The sequence below is a fragment of the Aricia agestis genome, chromosome 12, assembly GCF_905147365.1.
Source record: "Aricia agestis chromosome 12, ilAriAges1.1, whole genome shotgun sequence".
NCBI lineage: Eukaryota > Metazoa > Arthropoda > Insecta > Lepidoptera > Lycaenidae > Aricia > Aricia agestis.
The window spans coordinates 1634442-1661482 of NC_056417.1; the positions used below are offsets into that span (position 1 = coordinate 1634442).

The 27041-nt window shown below is 37.6% G+C and overlaps 1 long non-coding RNA gene across 1 annotated transcript; it reads right to left on the minus strand.

The window, feature by feature from the left end:
• Positions 1-1035: 1035 nt before the first annotated feature.
• Positions 1036-26463, minus strand: LOC121732336. Its single transcript, XR_006036355.1, has 4 exons — positions 26041-26463; positions 10287-10292; positions 5536-5542; positions 1036-1045 (listed from the first exon to the last, which is right to left on the minus strand). It is a non-coding gene; the product is annotated as an uncharacterized LOC121732336 (long non-coding RNA).
• Between the last annotated feature and the right edge of the window lie 578 nt (positions 26464-27041).

Consider the following 27041-nt stretch of genomic DNA (forward strand, 5'->3'; position numbering starts at 1 on the left):
ACGCATTTATAACTATATTTAATTATTTAAAATGAAACCAACACGCTCGAAACGCATGCTAAATATGCTATTTAACTCGCTTAATGATAATATTAACCGTGTTACGACAAACTCCGCTGGGATAAATAATGGAGAAATCAATATTCCTGGTAAGTAAATTAAACTTTAGTTATTTAGATTAATAGTTGAATTACATACATATATATTGATTATTCTAAAAAAAAATTGTGATATTTCTTGCATAGATATTTTTTAAATCCAAAATAGTCAGATGCACGGTTCCATATTCAAATAGAACTTTTTTCTATGGAAATATTAGCTTTTATTGAAAAGCATAAAAAAAGAAAATTTCAATTCATTCAGTCTTTAAAAAATTATATTAAATAACATGATAATCAATAAGTTTTGTGTATTTTTATATGCTTGTTACTTTATTAGTCGGAAGTTATGTATAAAATATAGGGTCTATATGCAAATGTTACTTTGTTTGAGGGAACTCGTTTTAAAATCGAGAGGTCTATTTGTAAATGAAATCTTGTTCTTGGTTATTATATTAAGATAAGCCTTTGTTCTACTTAAAAACTGTTTAAATCTCAATAAATATTTATATTTTTTATATGAAATATTAATATGCAAAAATTTATATCCATTTGCACTTTTTTGTTTTGTTATTTGTAACGATGTTTTATTTTCATACATTTTTGTTTTCAGAAAATGATCCTGAAGCTGCTTCAACGTCGTGTCATCAAGCACGGTCATTTTCTGTTTCACCACTACCGCAGGGGGCTATACGAATGGCGTTTGCTAGTTCGCTGGGCGAAATGTACAGATTATCCTTATGAAGTCCGAAATATGACACAAAATAAATTTTTTGAACTAAAAATGCATGTCAATAATAAATTTTGGGATAAAAACACAGAAGGAGTTAAAGTGTCGTGGAATAGTTTAAGAGAAGTATTCGTGGATAATTCAGAACCTAACAAGCTGTTGTATAAATATGATCTTAACGAAATAGACTACAAAACGATTTTAATATGCTCTAATACTCGCCGCAATGCCGTTTCTTCTGTACCAATCTTACAGCAAGCTTACAAAAAGCCATTAAATTTATCTGAAGATAAACACAAGGATCTGATAAGTTTACTTGATTCGGGAATTATACCTGCTCAATATGCGAATTATTTCCGATCTCTCCCTTATTCAGGCGACAATAATAACGCTAATGATAATATAAGTAGTGATAGTGAAGAAGACTGATATATTTTGATTACTTTTTTGACCTATAATTTTATTGGTACTTAATTACGTTGTGAAGAAACAATTTTTATTTGTATTTTTAATTATTTTTTGACCTTCAGCTGTGTCATTTATTGATTGCATTTTCTAAGAAGGAGCTAAGCATAATAATAATAATTATGTTAACGTTTTGATCTCATAAAATATATTGATCTCATAAAATAATGTTAATTAGTAAAGATTTTTAGCAATATTTATAATTTTTATGTCATTTTTATACTACCCTACCTAGCCTACCTAGCCTACCTACCATACCTACCCTGCCTACCCTTCCTAGCTTACCTACCCTACCTACCAACCCTTCCTACCTTACCTACCCTACCTACCAACCCTTCCTACCTTACCTACCCTACCTACTCTACCTACCCTACCTACCTTACCTACCCTACCTACCCTACCTACCCTACCTACCCTACCTACTCCACTTACCCTGCCTACCCTAGCTAAACCGTGCCCCTAAAAATGTCGTGACCCAGGGAAATACCATTTTTTATAATTATGTACCTAATTAGTTAAAGCTCGTTGATTTTTTAGTTCCTTTGAGATTAGGTAATATCCTAAGATTTTTTTATATAAAAATAATGTTATACTTACACGACATTCAGTGTTATTTTGTTGATTATTATTATAATATAATATTTTATGTAACATGGTGTTATAAAAACAATTAAAAAATTTAATTACCTATGATTATTATGTTGCATACTGTGATTACTTAATAAATGTTTATTTTTTCATTTCTTTGTGTCTTTTTATGCCCTTTAACAAATAAAACCTCTTAGCGCTCAGAATTTACTAAGAACAAAGTTTTAATTACACTTGGTACCAGCACCTACCAGCACTCTTTCCAAGAACAAGGTTTCATTTGCATATATGACACACATTTGTACAGTGATTTCCGCAAGAAATGGTCATATGTGCATATATAAACTACTATTTTTTAAAATATTGGATTTCAATTTATTGTTTTGATAAGAATCAATGCATAATACTATTATATACGTATTTTAAAAGAATCAAGTATAAAGAACTAGTGGAAAAAAAGTTGTAGCTAAATTTGAGTAAGACAAACTTTATATTGCTCTCCTGAAAAGTAGAGAGTTTGCAAATGTGACTTTGTTCTTTGCATAGGTCGATATTATAGCTAAGTCTGTGACGAGCTTTACATCCTATCAATGTTTTCACGTATGGTATTTAGGATAGTATTGTAGTGGTTGACTACAATACATAGTATTTTTATTTCACAAAATTTTCAACAGCATTGGCAGAATGTATATTCTTTTTCTATTCTGAATTAAATAAATCTAAAAAATATTCCGACTACAACTCAAAACGGAGCTTTGTTAAAGCAAAAAATGGAGAGAATGCGGTTAAATATTTGAAGTCCGACTCGTATTGAGAATCGGGCCGCACTACGATCCGTTTATTAACAATTCAGCGATTTTAAATAGAATCGAAAACGTGCCAACTTGCCCGTAGCTTGTACAGCGAGATGTCATATTATATTAATGTTGGCGCCCTATTCTGGGTGGGATCTCGATGGTAACGCGATGTAGGGGGTGAGAAATGTTAGCCGCGTAAAGGAGTAAGCCCATTGAGACGGGCCGTGCCGGGGCTCAGCGTGCCGGGGCTCATCGCAAAAATCCGCCTCCATAAATTTTGTATGGAAGCGAATGCACGTATCGCAAAATGTGTCGAGGCGCAGCGGATTTCCGTCAATGCGGCAAGGCCCGACAACCCGCTGCGCCCCGGCAACAGTGTGACCACACTTCACATAGATTTCCATTTTTGGTAGATTTGAGGTCAAATGAATGACGATTTAGTAGTCCAAATTTTTTTGTAAATTTTAGTAGAAGATAGATATTTTATAACAAATAATATAAAAATTTAAAATGCATAATGAAGACAGTCCATATAAACATTTTAGTTTTATTTTAGTTTCAACCACGTAGAATACATTTATTAATAACGGCAGATTTTCGGTAGAAGCTAAAACACGGTCTAGTAGATTTTAGTAGAATATAGCAACGTTTTTGATATATCGAGTCACGAGTGATTTAAGAGTGGTCACACTGGAGCTATCCAAAGTACTCAAAATCCGTCAATGCGATTTATTATCGCATTGACGGATTTTGTGTGCTATAGCGCATTTTGCGCTGCGCTGAGCCCCGATCCACCCCGGTGAGCCCCGGCACGCGCCGACAAACTGTGCGCGTACCTTAATATTACTAGACTACAAGCCCATGAAGAAAATTAACGGGTGATATGAACCAACGTGAATATCGCTTAGAAGGCTGTTATTATGTATGCAAATAACGCCGTACATTTTTTCTAGCGCAGTGGCTGAAACCTCTGGGTCGCAACCACAGAAATCAAGATAGAACGGCTAAGCGGGTGGAGTACGCGTGTTTCAATCTTGCACAAGTGAGCAAGATTTGTTGAAAGTTCATTTAGTCAGCGCGCACGTCTCGACTTGATTACACCGAAGCGGTTGCGTAAAAATGCCTCATTGTGCAGTGTCTAATTGTAAAAACAGAAGTACGAAAGTGGTTCGGTCAAAAGGAGGTATTTCTTTCCACGGGTTAATTATTTGTTCTAACTAAAAGCAAAGCAAAATTGACACGATCGATTCCTTAGCAACGCACGTGCGTCGCCGTTCTATCTTGATTTATTTTTGTGGTCGCAACCCTATAAGGCAACCCTCACCGCGTACTACCTGTACCGCTCAGAAATTACGACATAGTGCTTAGAGTTATTTTAAGACAAAGTAACAGCCTCCTTTTAATCGATATTGTCATTGGTTCATTTCACCTGTTAATTTTCTTTATGGGCTTGCAGCTAGCTTGTAGTCTACAACTTTATTGAGCTAACAAATTCTATATTGGAGTTGTGTTCTTTTTTGGGATGTTTAAAAATGTCAAACTTGTGTTTAAATATATTATGCGTTTGAGGCGCACAATGCTTAAAAAGCATAATTATTATCAAAAAATAAATCATACAACATAAACTTCTAATTTCAACGTCTTACAAAATACATTCATTTCCGAGCGTCTTTACAAACTAACTCGACGCTCTCGTATCTTCATTACGTTCGAGCTAACAGAATAAGCTCCCACGTCTTACATATGAACGTGCGACGTGCCGGAGTCTGCTGGCCATAAATTTAAAAATGTATGCTGCTAGGTGTAGTTTTAGTGCTGGCGATTTACACCTAGCTCACCCGGCTACTGAAATTGTATACTGGGCACGGGATAAGAATCTACCCTTGTATCGATGACTTAGATCCCTAAGGGCCTATTTCACCACTTACTGATAAGTGTCGGATAGGCTATCCACAACTTATCTGACAGACTCTATACTCCATCTGTCCTGTCTGTCAGATAAGTCCGGCACTTATCAGTAAGTGGTGAAACAGGCCCTTAGTGTATAAAGAGTTAAATGTAACACATTATATTTTGTGTTACATAACACTGTTTTTTGATCCTACAGTCGTTATCATTTATCTCCTGTACCAAACTCTTAGGGCCTCTTTCACCACTTCCTCATAAAGTGCCGAATAGGCTATTCACAACTGTTTTGACAGATTCTCCATACTTGATCTGTCAAGTTAATCAGGAAGTGGTGAGACAGGCCCTTACAATTTTATAGTCCAATCTTATATTTTAATTTGTCGTGTCCCGATATTTGTTGCCAAACTTCATCTTGCTGAGTCGATTTTGTTGAATTTTATGAGCTTGTCGGGTAAGTCTGAAGGCAGCTCTGACGGTGCATATTACCCATCTGGATAGATTCATTTAACAATACAAGAGTGAAAGAGAGCAGACGGCCTGTGCTATCACAGCAGGAAGCTAGCCCCAGAAGACATACCCGAAATAACGGGCTTTAGAACAGGCACTGCAATTTAATATGTTGACTGTTTCGGGTCAGATATAATTATAAGTAAATAAGAAAAACTGATGTAGACATAATATATAAATAAACTGTAGAAGTCAGATAATGTGAAGATTAATCTCAGAGCTGCTATTCAGAACCGAAAATATAAAAGTTACTATAACGTACTCAGGCGTCATATTAAAAAAGTCCCCGGGCGAGCTATTTGAGTGTAAAAGTCTGGATTATCATATAATTACAAAGTTTATAATGCGGCGAAGTTTGAAGGAGGTGATGTGTCCCGACTCCCCGCCCTGCGACCTAATGTGTTGCGCGCGTTATCTAGCGATGGGCCATCCCAGGTGACACTTTTCAACTTTACCCCGTGTGCCCAGGAAAATGGCGGATGCTGTTGAACGAGGCAATATAATTTTCTTTATCTTCAGAGATGAGCAGAGATAGTGTTAAGCATCACTATCTCTGCATCACCCTAAAGTTTGGCTGGAAGAAAATGCCACGAGGCATGTGCAAGAATTTTAAACAAAAATAAATTAATAAGTAATGCACTCGGTTTCAGTGACGGTTGTCAGTTCTTACAATGAAACAGGTAACTGCAGAAATACAAACCAAAACGCGGGAATGATTTAATAGCGCCCAAGTGTGTACGCAATACAAGAGTGCACCTTCTCCCTTTGAGACCCAATGGAATGGTTATAAAGATAGAGAGAGTAGGTTTATTCAAAATATGAAATTAATTTGAATTAAATGAATAAAAATATAAAATAAAATGCGTGGAAGATTTTATAAAAAAGGACAATATCTAGTTCTTACAAGTTTATAATATATTTTTAAAAAACACCAAGCATCTGATTTCATTATAATTTAACCCTAAGGGTGGGTTGCACCAGAGGCGTGGTTAAAGTTAAAAATATGGTCATAGTTATGGTTATAGTTAAGGCTAATTTTAACTTTAACCTTAACTTTGACCACAGAATTTGACAGATGACAGCTAGTCCGACAAGGCTTGAAATGAACGTGGGCGGGGGCGCTGCTGGCTGTGTATAAAAACTGGCCAAAGTATATTTGGCCACTCGAAATGTATAGACAGAGTTTTGTAGACAATACAGTAAGGCTGGTACAAATAGTCAGGACTTAAGATGTGAGTCTCGAGACGCGGTTTGGCTCAGCTGTGATTGGTCAAAATTTTGACAGCCAACCAATCACAGAGCCTGAACCGTGTCTTGAGAACGAGATGCATCTTGAGTACTGACTATTTATACCAGCCTAAGAGTATTTTTTAGTGAGGCAAAGTAGCGTAGTTTTATACATGTGTGCGTAAGCGCGTGAAGAGGCTTTATGTTCGTCAGGTTCATCACAACCATTTCAATATATTTTGCTTTGAGACAGGAGGACATTTTAATTTTATATATTTTCTTATTATTTTTCATTTCATCGTATTTTCATATATTTTCATTTCATAGCCTTATACTCGTATAACACGAAAATTATTAGGTACTTACTATTTAGTAAGAACGTATTAAGCTCCTAGTACATTTACTTGTTACAATTATTGTTTTCTTATGGATAATTTATGGTGGTATAAAATATTAAGTATATTTTCAACGTAATAGCCCCTAAATAAGCTGCAACCCTTCTGCGCTCGTAAAATGTTTATCAAGGATGGAATTTTATTACTGCAAGATTATTATCAAAATATAGCTGGTATGGTGTTTACACATAAAAATATTATGCAGTCAGTAGTAAGATGCAAAATAAAATTATTAATTTATTTACCTAAACTGTCCCACTGCTGGGCAAAGGCCTCCCCCAAAGACTTCTCTCTCTGCGCCACCGCTGGCCAGCCTGGCTGGTATTTTTTTAACGGGCTTTGGCCCACCACACATTCTCACCACTGTATCTCCTGTGTCGCCAGGATCGACAGCGGTATCCAACCACAAAAACCATTTGATATGATCTCAGGGAGCCCGAGGGACATGCTAAACTGTCTTGGGAGTTGAGACCCGCAACGAAATTAATCAGAAGAAAATAGGAGGAGTAGGAAGATTCTAGTTTCCCTCCCCATGAAAGCGGGAGACAGCACAAAGTTGCAATGACCGAAAGTTAAAGAACTTAAGGGGGACCACGGAAATAAGGTTAATAATTGTGACTCCTAAGCTATGCCTCCAACTCATCACGCCATCTTTTTCTAGGCCAGCCTCGGCGTCCGTCTTAAGGTGCCCACTCTGTTGAGATTCTTGCCCAGCGGTCGAAATGCATACGGCCAACGTGACCCGCCCAATCCCAATTCAGCTGTGCAGCTTTGACACATCCTTGATACCTGTTAGAGCGCAGTGTGGTATTACTTATTTTGTCCAGAAGTTATACTCCTAACATACCGCGCTCCGTTGCTCTTTGACAAACCCCGAGTTGGGACTTTTGTGAATCGGTCAACGACCAAGTTTGTGCACCGTAGGTTAGGACAGGCATAATGCACAACCTAACCTCTGGCAACAACGGTGGTGTCGATGAACAAAATACGTATATGTGGCAAGACTTAAAGGAAGATCTTCCGAGTTTTGTGCTATTCTCAGTCAGGCCGAAGTCCTGTAGGTATTTCAGACGTGATTTACGCTAATTTTTCCGCCTGATCTGCTAATATAGCTGTAAAATTTACTCTCAATAACGTACACTGAAATAATAAAACCGGATCAAAATCAGTTCATCAGTTTTGGAGGGTGTAACACTGTACATAAAATTATACTTTCCTACTTTTAGAACAAACAATATTTTTGAAGTCTCATTTTCAAATATAATTAGTTAATGACACCACTTAGAATAGGAACCCCTAATTTAGAGCATATTAAAAGTGGAATAAAATCTTGAACGTAAAAAAGTTCTTATTGTCAGTAATAAATTTTGTGGGCCGTTCCTTCTTTTATATCCTTTTCGTTGATGTAAAAAACAAAGTAAACTTTTTAATCTAAGACACATTCCACAAATAGATAGCGATTTCGTCACAATGGAACAAGTTATAACGTTTTATAATACACATAGTAAAAGGGGCAAACTACCCAATCGTTGGCAGAAATCCTATTAATATTGGTACCTTAGGTTATATTATATGTGCTTAAAATAACCTGCAAAAAAATTATAAGTACACTGAGAAGTGGAATTAAATGTTTGCATTGTGCTTCGCTGAGTGAGTTCAAACCTGGCCCTGTAGACAAGTGGCAAGCGATTATCGTAAACGGCAACAAAATGTATAGGATTTGACATTAGTACTCGCTAGCGAAGCGATTACTTATGTTAAATCGCATACATTTTGTTGGCGTTTACGATAGGCGCTTGCCATTTGACTAGTAGGTCTTGTCAGTTGTTACCTACAAATTATCATCAGGGAAATTATAAGCAGACTCCGCATTTACGCCCTTTAGTTGGGTAATATTATTTCTACGTGCGAAAACAACATAATTGTGTATCTTCTTGCTATGTATTTATTCATATTGTCACTAAATTACTAGTTTCCGGAATAAAATAAACAAATAAAATAAATAAATATTAAGTCAATGATGACTAAACGTAAACTGAAACAATGAGTGTCAAATAGACATATTATTATCATGACACACGACAGCTATATCGTGACATATGATAGCAGTTTGACACGATAGACCCGACGGCTATATCGCGGTACCTGCCCTAGTACTCCTAGTAGACAAGTGGCAAGCGATTATCGTAAACGCTCACAAAATGTAGGATTTGACATTAGTATTCGCTAGCGAAGCGATGACTTATGTCAAATCGCATACATTTTGTTGGCGTATACGATAATCGCTTGCCACTTGTCTACTAGGGCTGGTGGCAAAAAAATTTCAACAACCCTCATTATATGAGTATTTCAACTGCTCTATTAGAACAAAGACGAAATACTATTATTACTAGGTAAAGCATGAAAAGGTCACATATTAGTTAACACAGCAGACCTTACCATTAGTAGCAAAACTAGCTGTCCCGGTGAACTTCACTTTAAAACGACTTCTACGAATATTTTAAGACTAAAATTAGCCCAATCCGTTCAGCCTTTTTCGAGTTTTAGCGTTACTAACACAATTGAAAATCTATTTTTATATATTATATAGATATGGAAAGAGCTATTGAGTCGCTCCTCTCGTGGCCACACTGGTAACTTTTCGTTATTTTCCGTTGACACGTCGAGTTCAGACGTCGGGGCCCCCGGGTGTTTTTACCGACTTTGCTTCACAGCGGCCGCCGGCCGGTCAGATGACGGTGTGAAAGCTAAAATAGTTTTCACATTATTCAGATTATGATGATAGTTTTTGTTGGAATTTTTTTGCTAATAACAGATATTTTCGTTGTTATTTTTGTTATTAATAAAGTTATTCTAAACAAAATGTTACCCGCTTTCTTAATCGGAAACATGTTATTCGGTAGGATGAACCTATTTTATGCCCTTTGACCTTTCCCGGAGTCTTGAAGTATTCTTTTTACCAAATTTTATCAAAAACTATTAAGCGGGTTAAGCGTAAAAGGTTACAGATCGGAAATTAGTCCATAATTTAAGTTTTGGATCTAAAACATTAGAGAATAATTATAAAGACTATGAACCGTTATAAAAAGCATTTTCAAATCAATTTATATAATGTAAGGAAAATTCGCTTCCAGTCCGGCGGCCATTTTGCGAGTTATTCAATCTAATCATGAATTCTTAAAAGGCCCGGTTGGATGATCGATTTAAAATAAAACAAACACTCAATTTCGCCTGCGATAAAAGGCAGCACTAACTCGACATAGCGATTAAATTTGCTGGCCGCAAGCTCTGGTCTAGGTTACAGGCGGAAAGAACGTTTACATTTTAAAACCTGGGTACTGGATTCCGCGATTGCAAGAGTAATAGCAGGTAATGCACTATTACCTGCTATTACTCTTGCATTACCTGCTATTACTCTTGAAATCGCGAAAATATGTTGAGATTGTTTTATGACTCTCATAGAAAATACTTTATGTGCCATGTTTGTGGATAATTTAAATACATCTACAACTTTGGTCTAAGTTACCCTAACCGAGAAAACTATAAAAACCTTTTGACCTTCAATAATGACAATTAACTTTTAGGTCTTAGGGCCGCGCCACACTAGAATGGCAGCGGCGCGGCGAGCACTTTCAGTGTCATATTTTAAACTATACTGAAAGTGCTCGCCGCGCCGCTGCCATTCCGGTATGGCGCGGCAATTACGGTATCGATGGGGGCTTTTGAAGCATTATTATTCTGACGGAAAATAAAGTCTTGGCTGTGTCCAATTTTTGCTCTTTGACCAATACACTATTAATGTTTAACTTGATTGATTGATGACTGGATTACTAAGAGATTGTGATTTATTACCGTTTTGTTTCATATGTGTAAATAAAAATAAACTTATCATATTAACCAGTTTATCGCTCTCGCATGCACCTTGGACCACACAGAAACACTCACTCGGAGTAAATAAGATTTCCTACAAAAAGTCCCCCCGAGATTCCCACTTGAATTAATCTTCAATGGTTACCATCTCCTCTCATTAAATAAACGATCTGCAAAGTAATTAGAGGTAAGATTGTTAGACTAATGACGTATATAACGTGTAACAATACTAAGAGATAATACTTTAGGGTGTGTATGTGTCCCTTGTATAGAGTTGACCGTGAAAGTAGGTGAAATAGCAACTTTTTTGTCATTTGCGTCATGAATTTTTCTATACAAAAGAAAAAACAATTACTCTTCTAGCGTTGCTACTTTCACAGCGAACTGTATACAGGAAACCCATACACATATCACTTAGTTTTGTTACACCCTGTAAAACCCAAAAAGCATTAAATAATAATGGTTTGCACTCTGGTAGTGCTAGCAAACCTAAAAAAAAACAAAAACAGTACAGCAGCGCGCGTTGTGCTTTTTTTGGAATGGTTGAAAATGTTAAACTCACGTCTAGACAAGGCCCTATTCTCGTGACTAAAATATCGCCATCAAATTCATTTGAGTCATGAGAATAGGCCCTTAACCAAAAATTCGTAAGACTGAGGAAGATTAGAGAACACATTATTCCTTTGATTCGTTTCTGTGTTCTTCCTACTCCTCCTAATTTCTTCTGATTAATTTAGACGACCTCTGTTTCACACACACACACGCACACATACAGACACACACACACCTACATTGTAGTCCATTGTTGAATACGTCAGCTTAAAATACTTTCTTTAAAAATGATTTGTATTTGTTTTTTATTTCTAATTATTGTTTTTCTTTCCTTTTTATTTTGCAACTGCATTTTTTATTAGCATTAAGTTTCTCAAATATGTATTCATTGGAGGGATGAGCGAGACAACCCCAACACAAATTACTAACTTAATGGGGAGGTCTCATGTTTTGATGTAATGGCTATTTTGAGAAAATAAAGATATTTTTTTTTTCTGTGGCTCAATTGGTTGAGTGTGTGGCAGCTCAAGCCGAGTGTCGCGTGTTCGAAACCCGCCGACGGAACAAAAAGTTTTCAATGTTCCCGGGTCTGGTTGTGTATTAAATATGTGTATGATATAATACAAATCTTAAATATATGTATAGTACAAAAGTATTAAATATATTTCCGTTGTCTGGTATCTGTAACACAAGTCCTTCAGGTACTTAGCAGGGCCAGACTGACGTGGCGTGAAGCGTCCATAGATGATATTATTATTATTAATTTCGTTGCGGGTCCCAAGACAGTTTTAGCATGTCCCTCGGGCATGACATCATATCACAGGGTTTTCGTGGTTGGATACCGCTGTCGATCCTGGCGACATAGGAGATACAGTGGTGGGAATGTGTAATGGGCCAAAGCCCGTTAAAAAAAAGATAAGAGAAGAAGTCATATCCCCACTCTATTTTAATCGCAATGTAAATGTATTCCTGCGCCTGCTACTTCGTTTTCACTTCTGTGGCAACTCTGGGAGTTCATCTCGTTTTTTTTTTAAATTAAATCTTACGTTAGTTAGCTGGCTTGAGACACATATCCGAAATTAAATTCAAAGAGGTTAAGGAAAGTTTTAGACGCTATTTACTGAGGAGCTCGCTGAACGCACGTTCGTACCCGCCTTATGTGTACTACAGAGTAATGAGCGTTGAGAGACTACTAAAGTTACAAAGAAAGCGTCTCTCGTTAAAGTTATCTGGCTACATCAGGGTTATAAAGGTTTTTCAGTGAGCTGAAAGGTTTATGAAATTGAATGAGCTGTGTGGCTGAGTGTGAGAGTTCGTCAGTTCGATTCCCACGTCCAAAATGTTATCATTTCGCTGAGGACAATGCAGGTGCTAGTTATCTGCTTGTATGACAATAATTTATTTATTCATAATTTATTGCGCACAGGAAAACATTACAATAATACAACAGTTTACATAGAAAGACGACATAAAGGATCTGCTTATTTCTAAAAAGAAATCTCTTGCAGCAGCCCTACGGAGAGAGATAGGATAAAAATAGCAGATAGGACGTGCACGAAAACATACAATAATAGTATATTATTATGCTCGTTAAAAGTAAAACTAATACTATACTAAAACGACAAAAGATAATAGAATATACAAAAAAAAAACATAAATACTAAATATCAATGTAATTTAAAATAATAGTCTGGTCATGTCGGTCATCTGTCCCAGTGGATTACGAGAGTAAAGGCAGAAAGAGTACTCTTGTGTACTGAGCTGGCATGATTTCAATGAAACCAGCCATCGTCTGAAACCAGCGTCGTAGACTTAATTAAACAGGGTGTAAAAAATAAGTTATAATATTTTAGGGTGTGTATGTGTTCCTTGAAGAGAGTTAAAAGTAAAAGTAGCAGCACTGAAAGACTTATTTTTGACTTCTATGAGAACCGCGCCAACATCCTACATTTGCTCATATAGTCTTTCAGCGCTGCTAGTTTCATTGTCAATTTCTCATATGCACACCCTAAAGTGATATCACTTTTTTTGTTACATCTTGTATATTATACAAGGTGTAACAAAAAAAGTAAAGCGACCATAATTATGGTCAAGCATTTGTGTACTAACCCACAGCTTTTTTGTTGAATTTTGAATGCAGTCTTGTTCCGAATGATCTAAAGAAAATATTAACTGCATTTATAGCTCAATACGTTTTTTGTGAGTGATGGTACATGAATGCTTAACAGCGCCCATGTAAGGGACATGTACACGCCCTAAAGTATTATAACTTATAGCCCGTATAGTCTGTGCGCGTCTACTCTGTAACGCTGCAAGTGGTTACGCTTCGTTACGTCAGTTTTTGCGACAGACGATCTGCACTTGTGCTGGTGTTCTCGTGTTTGACGCCGCTAATTATGTGTGCAGTGCAGTGCAGAACAATGGAATAAGGACGTTGCTTGGAGATTAGTTTCTATATTTAAGCGATACTAATATTCTAAATGTAAATGAGTCTTTGTATGTCAATATATCATCATCGTCATATCAGCCTATATTCGTCCACTGCTGGACATAGGCCTCTCTCAATGAACGCCAAGATGCTCTCGCATCCAATCTCCTGCTACTCGCATCCAACATGGGCCCGCAACTAAACGGAGATCGTCGTCCCACCTAGTTGGAGGTCAACCTACACCCCGTTTACCCAGCCTTGGTCTCCATTCCAGAGTAAGTTTGCTCCAGCGATCGTCTGTTCTTCGAGCTACGTTACCAGCCCAGTTCCACTTCAGCGTACTGATTCTCTGCACTATGTCGGTGACTTTAAAGGGGTGACAGACGTGCGAGTAAGTACGCGGAATTATGACTTGACGATCTTAATCGCCTGTGTGTCATCTAAAAACCGCGTACTGAAAGATTGCCGCGCAAGTTCGCCATCTTGAAATTTTACTCGTAGCTCGTCTCGGCTCATATGTCTGGCAAGACTGCGAGCCGAAAAGATGTTTGTGTGTATATTGTAGTGTGTGTAATGTTTTATTTGTTAAAAAAATTATGATAAAATCATAATCTCAAAATAATATTAGCTTGATGCACTCCATCACCATATAAACTATAACAGTGCAAAATTTCATTCGCCTACGTTTCCGCATTTTTTGTCCAAAGGGATCCAAAATTTTTCGCTCGCGTACAACGAATAACAAAAACAAGTATTAATAAATTATATATGATGATGAATGATGATATTCACTATTTATTAATTTTCGTTATTTTTAGTTGTAGTACGTAGTCAATAACATATCTTGCTAATTTCTCAAACAGATATAAAAGCACAATTTTAATTACGATAGTCTACCGTGAATAGGTTGGGAACTTAACAATAGGACAATTTATGCAAAAACCTTACCGTTGGATTCTCTAGAGTCACATTATACACAATACCCAGTATTATCACATTCAAATATTGTAAGGATACAACCTTTTGAAGTTGCGTTATGCTACGGTGATTTAATTAATCACTCACGATACACGTATCACTTTTCAGCATTGCTAATAATAATTCGGATTTCCAAAAGTCGGATTCTAAAAGCCTTTAATTATTATGATGATGCTATGACATCATATTTCATGACTAAAATTAGCCAAATCAGCTAAGCCATTTTCGAAGTTTAGCGAGACTAACAAAATTTAAAACCGAGTGCGCGCACGTACACACTTACATACACAGACACACACAACTGTCTGTATCACTGCATTGCAAATTCAAGAGAGCGACTAAGTTACACTACTGTTTAAATTTATACTGTACCAACCCTTTGTCCCAAGGGCAACACTAAAATGCAAAATACACTATAAAAGTGTCACACGCAAACTGTCGGACGACGTAAATCTCCGGGGATATGGAAGGGGCAAAAAACTGTCAAATTGACGGACCGGCCTTAAAAGATGGCTGGCGATGGGCCAACTTACAGTCCGATTCCAATTATATTGGTCAATCAGATAGTTTTTATCTGGAATGGATAGATCACCTGTTGAATAGGCTACTAAATAACTGTAGCAAAAATCACAGGCCGAGGCAATTTCATGATATCCATACTAATATTATATGCGAAAGTGTATGTCTGTCTGTCTGTTACCTCTTCACGCTCAAACCGCTGAACCGATTTTACTGTTTCGTTTGAAGATACTTTGAATCCCGGGTAAAGACATAGGTTACTTTTTATCCTGAAAAAATGTACGGTTCCCGCGCGGTAATCGAATTTGGCGCAACGGAGTTGCGGGCGTCATATAGTATTTTAAATTTTTCGTCACGACCTAGTGCCTAAATAGCTGGCCACATTTGATCATAAAAGGATCAATAGATTTGTCCTAGTCATGGGTACGTTTACAGCTTGTCCCTATTCCCTCGGGTACCAATGAGAACATAATATCAAAGGGTTTTTGTGGTTGCCACTGTTAATCTTAGCAACACAGGCGTTGCAGTGCTGGAAACGTATGGTGGGGCAATTGATAAATCAACAATTACGAACGGCAATAAACGAATTATGAATAATAGAGAAAGAAATAAATCAACGATTACGAACGGCAATAATCGAATTATGAATAGAATAATAAAAGTGTCGAGGTTAAATCAAGGTCAAATATCTTTCTGTCTAGCCTTCGAATTTACGCCGAACGCGCGATAAGGAACTTCGTTCCAATTGGTTGGATTATTACGAGTAAACTAAGATAGTAAATTCTTAGTTCTATGGTTCAAGCTGATGATGAACCCAGTTTAGTTGGGGCAAGTATTAATTAAATGAGAACATTTGATTGATGTTTGACCCGCTCCTAATTAACTCAATTATTCACGTCGTCGGCGCGGAAGTTGGCTTTACATGTAATTATATTACACTAGATTTGTACACGTTCCCACTTCCGACTCATTTTTTACTAATTTATGACAAAAAACCGATGAACCGATAAAAATTTACATGTATTGTTGTATTTTTATTGTTGTAATAAAAGTAGTAAATAGAGACTTTAAGACCCGAGGAAGGAAAATGTGCCTTTATTTTCAAACAATGTACGGTTAACGCAATATAAAAATAGTAACCGAACTCTGATGACTAGTTTAAGCGTGTCCCTCGTAGCATACTCAAAGTATGCTGCGAGGGTTACGCTTAAGCTGGTCTATCTATAAGTAGACACTTTCTAAAAGTAAATTGAAATCACCCCAATTTCATATATTTTTTTATTTTTGATAAACGATTTTTTATATAAAATAAGAGGGCAAACGAGCAAACGGGTCACCTGATAGAAAGCAACTACAGTCGGCCACGGACACTCGTAACATTAGAAGAGCTGCAGGTGCGTTGCTGACCTTTTCAGAGCGAATACGCTCTCTTCTTTTTCTTGCGCGAACAAAAGAGACTGGGCATATTTGTATGGGAAGTGGTCCGTGAACCAATACACATATCGTTGATGTATTTAACAAAAAAAACTATTCAGGTGGCAAATGAATTTTTGGCAGAAAGTAACATGTACTGAACAAACAATTGCAAAAACATTTTGGAATTTGAAAAAAAACCTAAAAATCTGTATAATTATAGACATTTGAGATGGCAAGTGACTTGCAGAGAAAATAATAAGACTTATAACACAGTCAAAAATATCTTAGTATAAAAATGGTAATCTAAAGTATTTTTTTCTCAAAACAAGGGTTAGATTTTGATGCCCCTTTGCACAAGGATGTAGTTGAGGTATCCCTACAACAATACATCATCGGTATGTGTATTGGTTCACGGACCACTTTTGCTCAGTCTCCTTTGCTGGCAATTTCTAGTATTATTATGGCATTAAGCTAAAACTTTGCTAAAACAAATTAGACCCGGCGAACTTACTTAATATTCATATGCGTAATTATAAGTTATGCTCAAACAAGGACACAGCGTGAGTACCTATTTATACTTATTAAAGCAGCAAACAACAGCGCAGTGCGAAAGTTCAGTTTATTCGCAAGCGAGTTTACATAGATTTAGCTGAATGTTACGACTGTTTCGTTTGTAAAATTTAGTTTCGTTTATTTATTTAAAGAACATCATAATATAACTGGTTGTTGGCGATTTGTTATATTATAATATGTTACGCTCAAAGACCGAAAACGCTCAGTGAGCGAAAAAATAGTTGACAACGCGTTGTGGTCATAGCGAAACAGCCACGACGCGAAATTCGCGTTGTGGCTCTAAAAACGGCTACGACGCGTCCTGGCAATCACAAAATGACCAAAACGCGAAATTCATGTCGTGGCTGATATTTTTCTTGATTTGTTCTTGATTGATTAATCATCCATAGGTATAGAAGATTATAATAATATCTGAATTACCACGCGTACTACAAAATATTTTTTCTTTTACTAAATCACTGCATAACGCGTTTATCATTATTATTTATTAAATATCCATAGTTACGTTTGTTGTTGATTTTTTTTAATATAAAGTAATCTGTTCTTAATAAATAATCAAAATATATTTTATTTTTATTTATATAATTTAAATACAATACTACTAGTTGATGCCCGCAACTACGTTAAGTTTAGATATCTCTATATCTCTAGCCTTTTTCCCTCCTTATGAAAAATACCTCTCGACGTAGGCTGAACTAATACAAGATTGCGAACGTGTATAGGGGCATAGCTGTCAACTAATGCTATGGTTAAAAGAGATAATGAATATATTTTGGTGGTGGCTATTAAATACTTTGGCCCAATTTCATTAACGTCTGATAGGGTCAAATCAGACTGCAACGCGACGAGCAGATGCATTTCTTTTGTACTGAATTGACAGATTTCAATTGCATGAGACTCTGACTCTCTCTCTCTCTTAGAAATCTGTCAAATCCGTACAAATTTAGAAATGCATCTACGCGTCACGTGGTAGTCTGAATTGACCCTGAGTGCTAACAGCTTGTTAAAAAGACATGTCTTCTCTTTAATTCGTATGAAAACGAAAGAGGTAACATGATACTCATTCGAGCATTAACTTTAACAGTAGTTGACATTGGACCTTAACATTATAAATGCGAAAGTGTGTCTGTCTGTCTGTATGTTTCGTCGTGAAGCGTTAAGCAGACAATCTGCTTAACGCTTCACGACGAAACCGACTGATTAAAATATTCGGTATGGAGATAGTTTGAGTCCCGGGAAAGGAAAAATGTACGGTTCCTGAGCGATAAACGAATTTCTGTGGAAGAAGTTTACTAGATATTTCCAAAATGTTAATCAACAATCGATCGCCTTACGATTGATAAACTTTCGTAATATACTCGTGTAATAAACTTGCCAACTCACATTCTACGTAATTTATAAGAAATGGCCTTATAAGATTTTCTCGTAAAAACAATGAGTAACATTAATCATTCTGGTCATGTGAGACAACAAGTTAGACCGTCGCTTAATGTTGTGGTAAGGACAGGTCAGCCATAAATTAATGTATTCAATAAATACGTACTAGCATTATAAATTCGACAGTATGTCTGTCTGTTACCTCTTTACGCCCAAGCCGCTGAACAGATTTTGCTGAAATTTGGTATACTGCAATAGTATATTGCTGAATATGGAAAGGACATAAGCTGACACTGTTTATCCCAGATGAAAATGAACGGTTTCCGCTCGATAAACGAATTCTAGAGCTCCATTAAAACATTTAAAAAGAAATCAATATACTTATACTTGTTTCCTGTATATTGGTAGCCTACTTTTGATAATAATAAATGAGCCTTTGATTAACATTGACTATTTGAAAACTAAGGGCAATAGCTTTGATCCGTCGAAAATTACTTGGGTTGAATTGGTCCCTTCTAAAAGTTTCAGATTATATTTTGCTTTGTGTGTAAACAAGTTCTCGTTATGTTTACTGTGATAAATCAAAACGCATTATTGATAAAACACATCTTAAAACTAACGCGTATACGAGAAATCAACTCGTACTACACGTACACGCATTCTAAGTTTAGTCCCACAACAATTAGGCTGCAGGTGCTCATCCTTACTTCATAAATCACGTCAGAAGTCGCGGGTATTGGAGAGATTGTATTTATCTATATTTAATAACAGCGCCTTAGTATTCCGTACCACATTCCAATATGGCCGTACACCAATCACACGAGACTATATAAAATTACTTCGGGCGCTATTCTGGGAAAATATTACAGATTTCTTGTGTTTTGGAATAAAAGAAACGAAGAGTATGAAAGTCACCTACAGTGATTTCAATGACGGTGGCTGCCGGCATCCAAAGCGGCACAGCTATAGGTGGCTATAGCTTGTCAAAAACACATTAAAAGTATAAAACTGAAATCAAATAAAAATGTGTCAGGGTTATATTCATAAACCTATAATACGACAGTATATTTTAAGTATATTACGACAGTATATATATATTTTTTTTAATGAAATAAGGGGGAAAACGAGCAAACGGGTCACCTGATGGAAAGCAACTTCCGTCGCCCGTGACATTCGCAGCATCAGAAGAGCTGCAAGTGCGTTGCCGGCCTTTTAAGAGGGAATAGGTTAATATAGTAAGGAAGGCAATGGAATAGGGGAGGGAAGAGAGGGGAATAGGGTAGGGGATTGGGCCTCCGGTAAACTCACTCACTCGACGAAACACAGCGCAAGTGCTGTTTCACGCCGGTTTTCTGTGAGAACGTGGTATTTCTCCGGTCGAGCCGGCCCATTCGTGCCGAAGCATGGCTCTCCCACGTATATGGTTATATTATTGTACACAGACAAAAAAAACACAATTTGATCGCGTCGTGATAACGTTTAGAAAATTTATTTTAGCGTCCCAGTCTTTCTTGACAAACTGCACGTCATATAATTTTATACTGTGTGTGCGCAAAAACAAAATGTCCAGTAGTTTTTGCATCAAGCAGGAAAAGTATTATACAGAGTGTAACAAAAATAAGTGATAATAATTTAGGGTGTGTACGTGTTCCTTGTAGAGAGTTCACTGTCAAAGTAGCAGCGCTGAAAGACCAAATTTTTTTTTTTCACTTTTGTATGGGCTAGCACCTCAGCGCCACGAGTTTCTCCATGCAAAAGTGAAAAAAATGTTGGTCTTTCAGCGCTGCTACTTTCACAGTGAACTCTCTACAAGGAACACGTACACACCCTAAATTATTATCACTTATTTTTGTTACACCTTCTATACATAAATACATATTTCCCTTTTTAGAATTTTTGAAAAAAAAAATACAGATTAGAATTTTATACAGACATGAATACAGATTAGAAAAAAATGTTTGAAAATAAGAGGCTTACAATTATTTGGCTGTGTTTAATTTACAGTTTTCCTCAATACAGAATTTATAATACAAAAAATACTCTGTAAGTGATTAATAAGGCACGTGTAAAGGATTCCAATAAACAGTAATAAATAATATCTTATATTATCTTTAAACGAGCAATTCTTATATATGTCGTAGGATGATTTGATAAATCCGTGTTTTCGCGAAATCCCTAGAATTTTCGCAAAAATTCGATTTATCAAATCATCCTACGACATCGTAGGATGATTTGATATTTCATTATTTCATATTTCATAGAAAATTCTAGGGATTTCGCGAAAACACGGATTTATCAAATCATCCTACGACATATATATATATATATATATATATATATATATATACACATCGTATTCCATAAAAACTGCATCGTATTCCCTCAACTTCGACTCAAAGTGTCTTCATACATAATTTCTTCATTGTTAGCGGTTTAAATGTCTAATCACAATGCCGAATTTCCGCGGCGGAAATTCGGCATGATTACGTCAGCAAAATCAAACGCATATAATATTATATATATATATATATATATATATACATCGTATTCCATAAAAACTGCATCGTATTCCCTCAACTTCGACTCAAAGTGTCTTCATACATAATTTCTTCATTGTTAGCGGTTTAAATGTCTAATCACAATGCCGAATTTCCGCGGCGGAAATTCGGCATGATTACGTCAGCAAAATCAAACGCATATAATATAAGTTCTATAACGCGACGGAATTTCGGCATGGTGTGTCTTCGGTAATTTAAAATACATTGCAGGCGGAATCAAGCCGAACTTCCGCCGCGGAAATTTAGCAGAGTGTGTTTAGACACTTAGCAAGAAGAGGTAACAGATAGACTGACAGACAGACATAATATTGACAGACACACTTTCACATATTAATAAGTACCTTTTTTATGAGATAAGGGGGCAAATGAGCAAACGGGTCACCTGATAGAAAGCAACTTCCGTCGTCCATGGACACTCGGAACATCAGAAGAGCTGCAGGTGCGTTGCCGGCCTTTTAAGAGCGAATAGGGTAATAAGTTAGGGGAGGGTAAGGAATGGAATAGGGGAGGGTAGGGAAGGGAATAGGGTAGGGGATTGGGCCTCCGGTAAACTCACTCACTCGGCGAAACACAGCGCAAGCGCTGTTTCACGCCGGTTTTTTGTGAGCCCGTGGTATATCTCCGGTCGAGCCGGCCCTTCCGTGCCAAAATATGGCTCTTCCACGTATTAGTGTACCACGTACCTATAGACTTTAACACAGTATAAGTATGGATTTATACCTTTGTTACACAGAAATAACTCGTTAAGGGTTAACAGAAATAACGACGCCGCAGAAACGATAAACAGCGATTGTATTTACTTTTAATAATTAAAAAACACAATCGTTACCGCGCCGCATCGACGCCGGGTAAAATATACACGGCCTTATTAATTGTATTAGCCATTTTCATTACATTGAGCCATTTTTCATACTATAATAAACATTTACCTTCATAAACTGTTGCATAGCTATTATCGCGACGATCGAATGGAGAAATTGCGTAAGGAAATAAATTTAACACACCCCACTGGGTGCGGTGTTGCCAGACTTCGGCACGGTGTTTGTGTGTGTGCGACTAGACGTATGCGTTATATATATTATTTAATGCGGCAGTCTCCGACTGCCACACGTATTTTTCTATATTATATTTAAAGCATATAAAAATATATATAACTGGTCGACCCAGCAAACATTTCGGGTATTGTTGACTGATTTCCGTACCTACTCGATAAGCACATTTTTTTTTATCACAATCGGCTCTGTGGTCACGGAGGAGTTTGTCGAAAACATCTTATTTGTCAACAAAATCGGTACAGCTATTAAATGATGAGACATACAGAGAAACACTTTCCCAATTATTATAATAAGAATGGATCATGAAAATAAAAATTTATCCTTTTTTACAGCAATCTAAATTCCTAAGTATCGTCAATAATGTCCCCAATTCTTATTTGTCTTTTTATTTATATTTTGAAGGCTCCCGTAATAATCCTTCGGTTGCCAATTTGTATGCAGCGCGCGGCGTCTCCCGATAGATTTCGTTTCTTACGTTATTAATATTGAACCTTATTTTTTCATTAAATCCCTCCGCTGTTTCATTTATCTCGGCGGGTCCGTCTGGGAATGATTGGAGAGGAATTAAAGAAAACTCTAGCTAATGATAAAAATCTGAAAGATATCAATGTACTTATATTGATATCACACACACTGAACACATCTGAAAAATATACCCACAAGCTATTTAAACATCAACTCCGTTTTTTTTATGAGATAAGGGGGAAAACGAGCAAACGGGTCTCCTGATGGGAAACAACTTCCATCGCCACTTCATAGACACGCGCAGCATCAGAAGAGCTGCAGGTGCGTTGCCGGCCTTGAGGGAATAGGGTAGGGAAGGGAATAGGGGAGGGTAGGGAAGGAATTAGGGGAGAGAAGGAAATAGGGGAGGGTAGGGAAGGGAAAAGGGGATTGGGCCTCCGGTAAACTCACTCACTCGGCGAAATATTTACGCTGATTTTCTGTGAGCCCGTGGTGTTTCTCCGGTCGAGCCGGCCCATTCGTGCCAAAGCATGTCTCTCCCACGTAAAAATTCACCAAAATTAGTTTATTGCGCCGGAACTACACATTTTTCCTGGTAAAATATGATTGGAAAAACGGTACGGTTAGACTTATGGTTCCCACGCTATAACCGAATTTGGACACATCATCTAGTAGAGATATATAATTTTCCAATGAAGTCTGACATTAGCATAATTATAATACTGCCTTGCATCCCAAAGTGTACGGTTCTAGCATGTCAGGAGAATTTTGGAGCAGGCAACATCTTGTAAATTATAATTGAAACGTTAAAATATTCGCCCAAAACATAGCTTCAGAAAGTTAATCGCAAAGTGAATTTATAATGTAGGGCTAATTGAAAGCTTTTTTGTAACAAAGGCGGGGTTTTCGACGGACAAAGTCATAATTTCATCTGCTTATGCCCAAGTGGCTGACACAAAAGTGAGTCCTTGCGAATTCTTCATAATGAGTCGTTTAGGAAATCGTGTCAGGGTCGCTGTCTGTAGCCTTTGACGCCAATTAAAAATTGCTTCATATTTTATGACAGCATTTTGTGTAAAATGTTTTAACTGTGAACAATCAGTAACTTTTTACCTTTTTTTTATGTGATAAGGGGGCAAACGAGCAAACGGCTCACCTGATGGAAATCAACTTCCGTCGCCCATGCACACTCGCAGCATCAGAAGAGCTACAGGTGCGTTGCCGGCCTTTTAAGAGGGAATAGGGGAGGGTAGAGATGGGAAGGGAATAGGGTAGGGTAGGGAAGGGAATAGGGTAGGGGATTGGGCCTCCGGTAAACTCACTCACTCGGCGAAACACAGCGCAAGCGCTGTTTCACGCCGGTTTTCTGTAAGAACGTGGTATTTCTCGAGCCGGCCCATTCGTGCCGAAGCATGGCTCTCCCACGTATAAAACTGTCACTTATCTTTATTTACAATAAGTAATTAGTTATTTCTTTGTTCTTTCTTTTTTTCTGTCTATTATTTTTACTGTTGTAGTCATAATTATTTATTGTTTATCCCTGCATGTTATGTTGCGAAGTCACTCTTTGGCCCCTGCAGAATACCAGTGCAGCGGGCTTGCTTGCTGCGTGTAGCTGAGCTGGGGCCAATTTTTGACATCACATAACATATACCTATAATTTTAATTGTATATAGCTTAAGTCCTTTTTACTTTTTTATTTTATATTCTGTATAATATGTTGTGTGTTGAAAAAAATGAACGTATTCCATTCTATTCTATTCTTTTATACTTTGTTTCAATTTTTTTTGATGTATTGATGTAACTTTTAACAAAAATTTGAACTTGACCAGGTAATTAATGTTATGTTTATGATATTGTGGAGATTACTTGACACTTTTTCTAGCATTATAGCTATCTATTTTACAGAGTATTTAAAGTAAACTAAGAAAATAAAATAATTTGTTATTAAAATAGAAACAATCAGGCAGATCAAAATTAATCAAAATCAAAACTGTTTTATTTCTGAATAAATTTAAAATAAATATTTTCTTTATTAACATTAATATTGAAATCCTCCAACGTTTTCAATCAAAACTTATTCGTATGATAACAGACGCACCTTGGTATATAACCAACAAACATCTCAGAAAGACTAAAATCTTACGCCAAGCGTATTGAAAATCACCCAAACCCACTAGCAAACCGTCTAATGCAAAATCAGACAAAAACTTTTAATGGAATAAAGAGGAAACCACCCTAAGATTTATTATAGAAAATATAAATATTGAACTAGTCAAAGGGCTAGAATCTAGACCAGGCAGATTGCAAGAAAATAAAAGCCTTAAAAAAATATTTTCAGAATGCCTACATGGTGCCTACCACCGGTTCGGGAACTATAACCCCGCCGAGAAAAACCGGCGTAAGAAACTCGCACGGGGCCCACTTTTTACCAAAAAAGTGAGAAAAATTAATATTTTTTAAATAACAATGTTGTAACTTAATTTGATAATTATGGGTTTTATTTAAGATCAATTAACATAATATTATTGTCCATATATGATAGAAATGTAAACACTAAAATACTATCTAAAATATACAGATATATTATATATACAAACTATAAATATAAAACTATAAAAAGAAAAACTTGCCCAAGTCGTCCCCATCTGGCAGAGTGCCCAGCAAGCTGACAGCATTGCTACGTTGGATGGCAATTGCTATCCGCTGTGCCAGGTAGCTCCCAGCTCTGGGGTCTCGGGTGGCTTCAACAAGCTTCTTAGATATTCCTCTAAAAAGCATATGTGCCCCCGGACCCCATGCGCCTAGAGTTTCCACCCCAAACGGTTCAAATATAAGGTCTCCGCTGAGGTTCTCATATTTGCGCCGCTTGAGGTTCTCTGCTTGGTTTGCGGCTGCGCCCGCACAGCTCGAGGTGCTCTGAATATGGGACGAGGCGAATGTGTCGACACAAGTAGCGTCCCACACAAGGGCCCGACCCACATTCCAGGGCACCAGTGTCATTCCATCGGGTCTCTTGCCATCGTCGCGCGCCAAACCGGAGGGCTCCAGTATCGCTGGCACGCCGGCAGTGACAAGAGCCCGACGAATGAGGTCATTCAGGTTGTGATGCCGTGAAAAGCGTCCGGCACTTCGCGAGCAGCACAACCCGTGGTGACCATAGCTGTCAACGCGCGCGCCGCAAACACACTGATGGGGGACGACATGGAGGACACCAAGACGCAGGGCAGTGGCAAGACGGAATGTATTACGGTCCAGCAATGTTCCTGTGTTTTTAGATGGCAGTGCCTGCAGCCAAGCTCCCGACTCCCACCTCTCCACGGCCAAAAGTCGAGCCCGTTCTACGGCGCTGGTAGACGTGTTAAACAGTTTATTACGCACCAGTTCGCAGATGGGCTCGTCCCAGAGCCTTTGGGAAGATGTGTTCTTGGGAACCTCGCTGCCGGCACTAGCAATGTCCCAGGCATCCTTGGCCTCGTCCGCAAAGGGAATGACGAATAGGCAAGATGAGGGCTCTAAGATTTTGGCTATTACTGCGCGATTTGCGTGGACCGAGGACAAGAACGCCGGTAAAGCTGTGTCCGATGTTTTTCGTATTCCCAGGCCACCGAACCTTACTGGTAGTGTAGCTTGGGTCCAGGAACGTTCATCAAATTTTATGTTTAAAATTGTGGAAAGCGTATGCTTTAGGGTGTCATCTAAGCTATGGAGAAGTTCTGGGAACTTCCAGAGCTGACAACACCGCAAAGCATACGTAAATTTTGGAACGAATAAACAATATCGAATCAGAGTAAATGCCATGTGACTGTTAATTTGGAGAAGACGATCTAAACTTTCACTAAAATTCCGTGTTTTTTCATTTATATAGTCCGGAAAAGAATCGGCTAGAACAGGTGAACCCAAGAGAAAAAGTGCACTCTTCTCAATCACTGATAATTCTGGGGCGACGGCCTTGAAACTGGATATTATCTCATCTCTATCCCCACAATCATCAGGGACAAAAAGTTCACACTTCCCCAGGTTCAAATCTAGGCCTATAATTTTGAATTCGCGAATCAGAGTCTGAAAATCCGAAAGAACTGTAGATGCGTCGCTGGCAAGGGTCCCGTCATCTAGATACCACACGTTGAATTTGGAATTTAGGAGTTCGATGACCGGGTGAATAGCTAGACTGAAAATTGCCGGACCTAGAGGGTCGCCCTGTTGACAGCCAACTTCAGACTGGATTAAGTGGTTCTGGTAAATGAGTTTAGTGGGATCTCGGTAGCACTGTAACATGAAGGGTAAAATGGTGGGGGCTTTGGTTTTTATCTGTGTTAACATGGCGACCCTGTCTACAGAATTGAAAGCGTTTGAAACATCCACCTTTAAATATATACTATTTTTTGAATTTTGAACATGAGTGCGAAAAGAGTGAACGGCTGCCTCACAGCCACCTTTGCAGGCGAAACCAAGTTGCTTGGGTTGGAAATATGATGACAGAGATTTTATGGACCTGCAGGCTATCTTGGCAGTGAGGCGCCGGTATGTTGAGC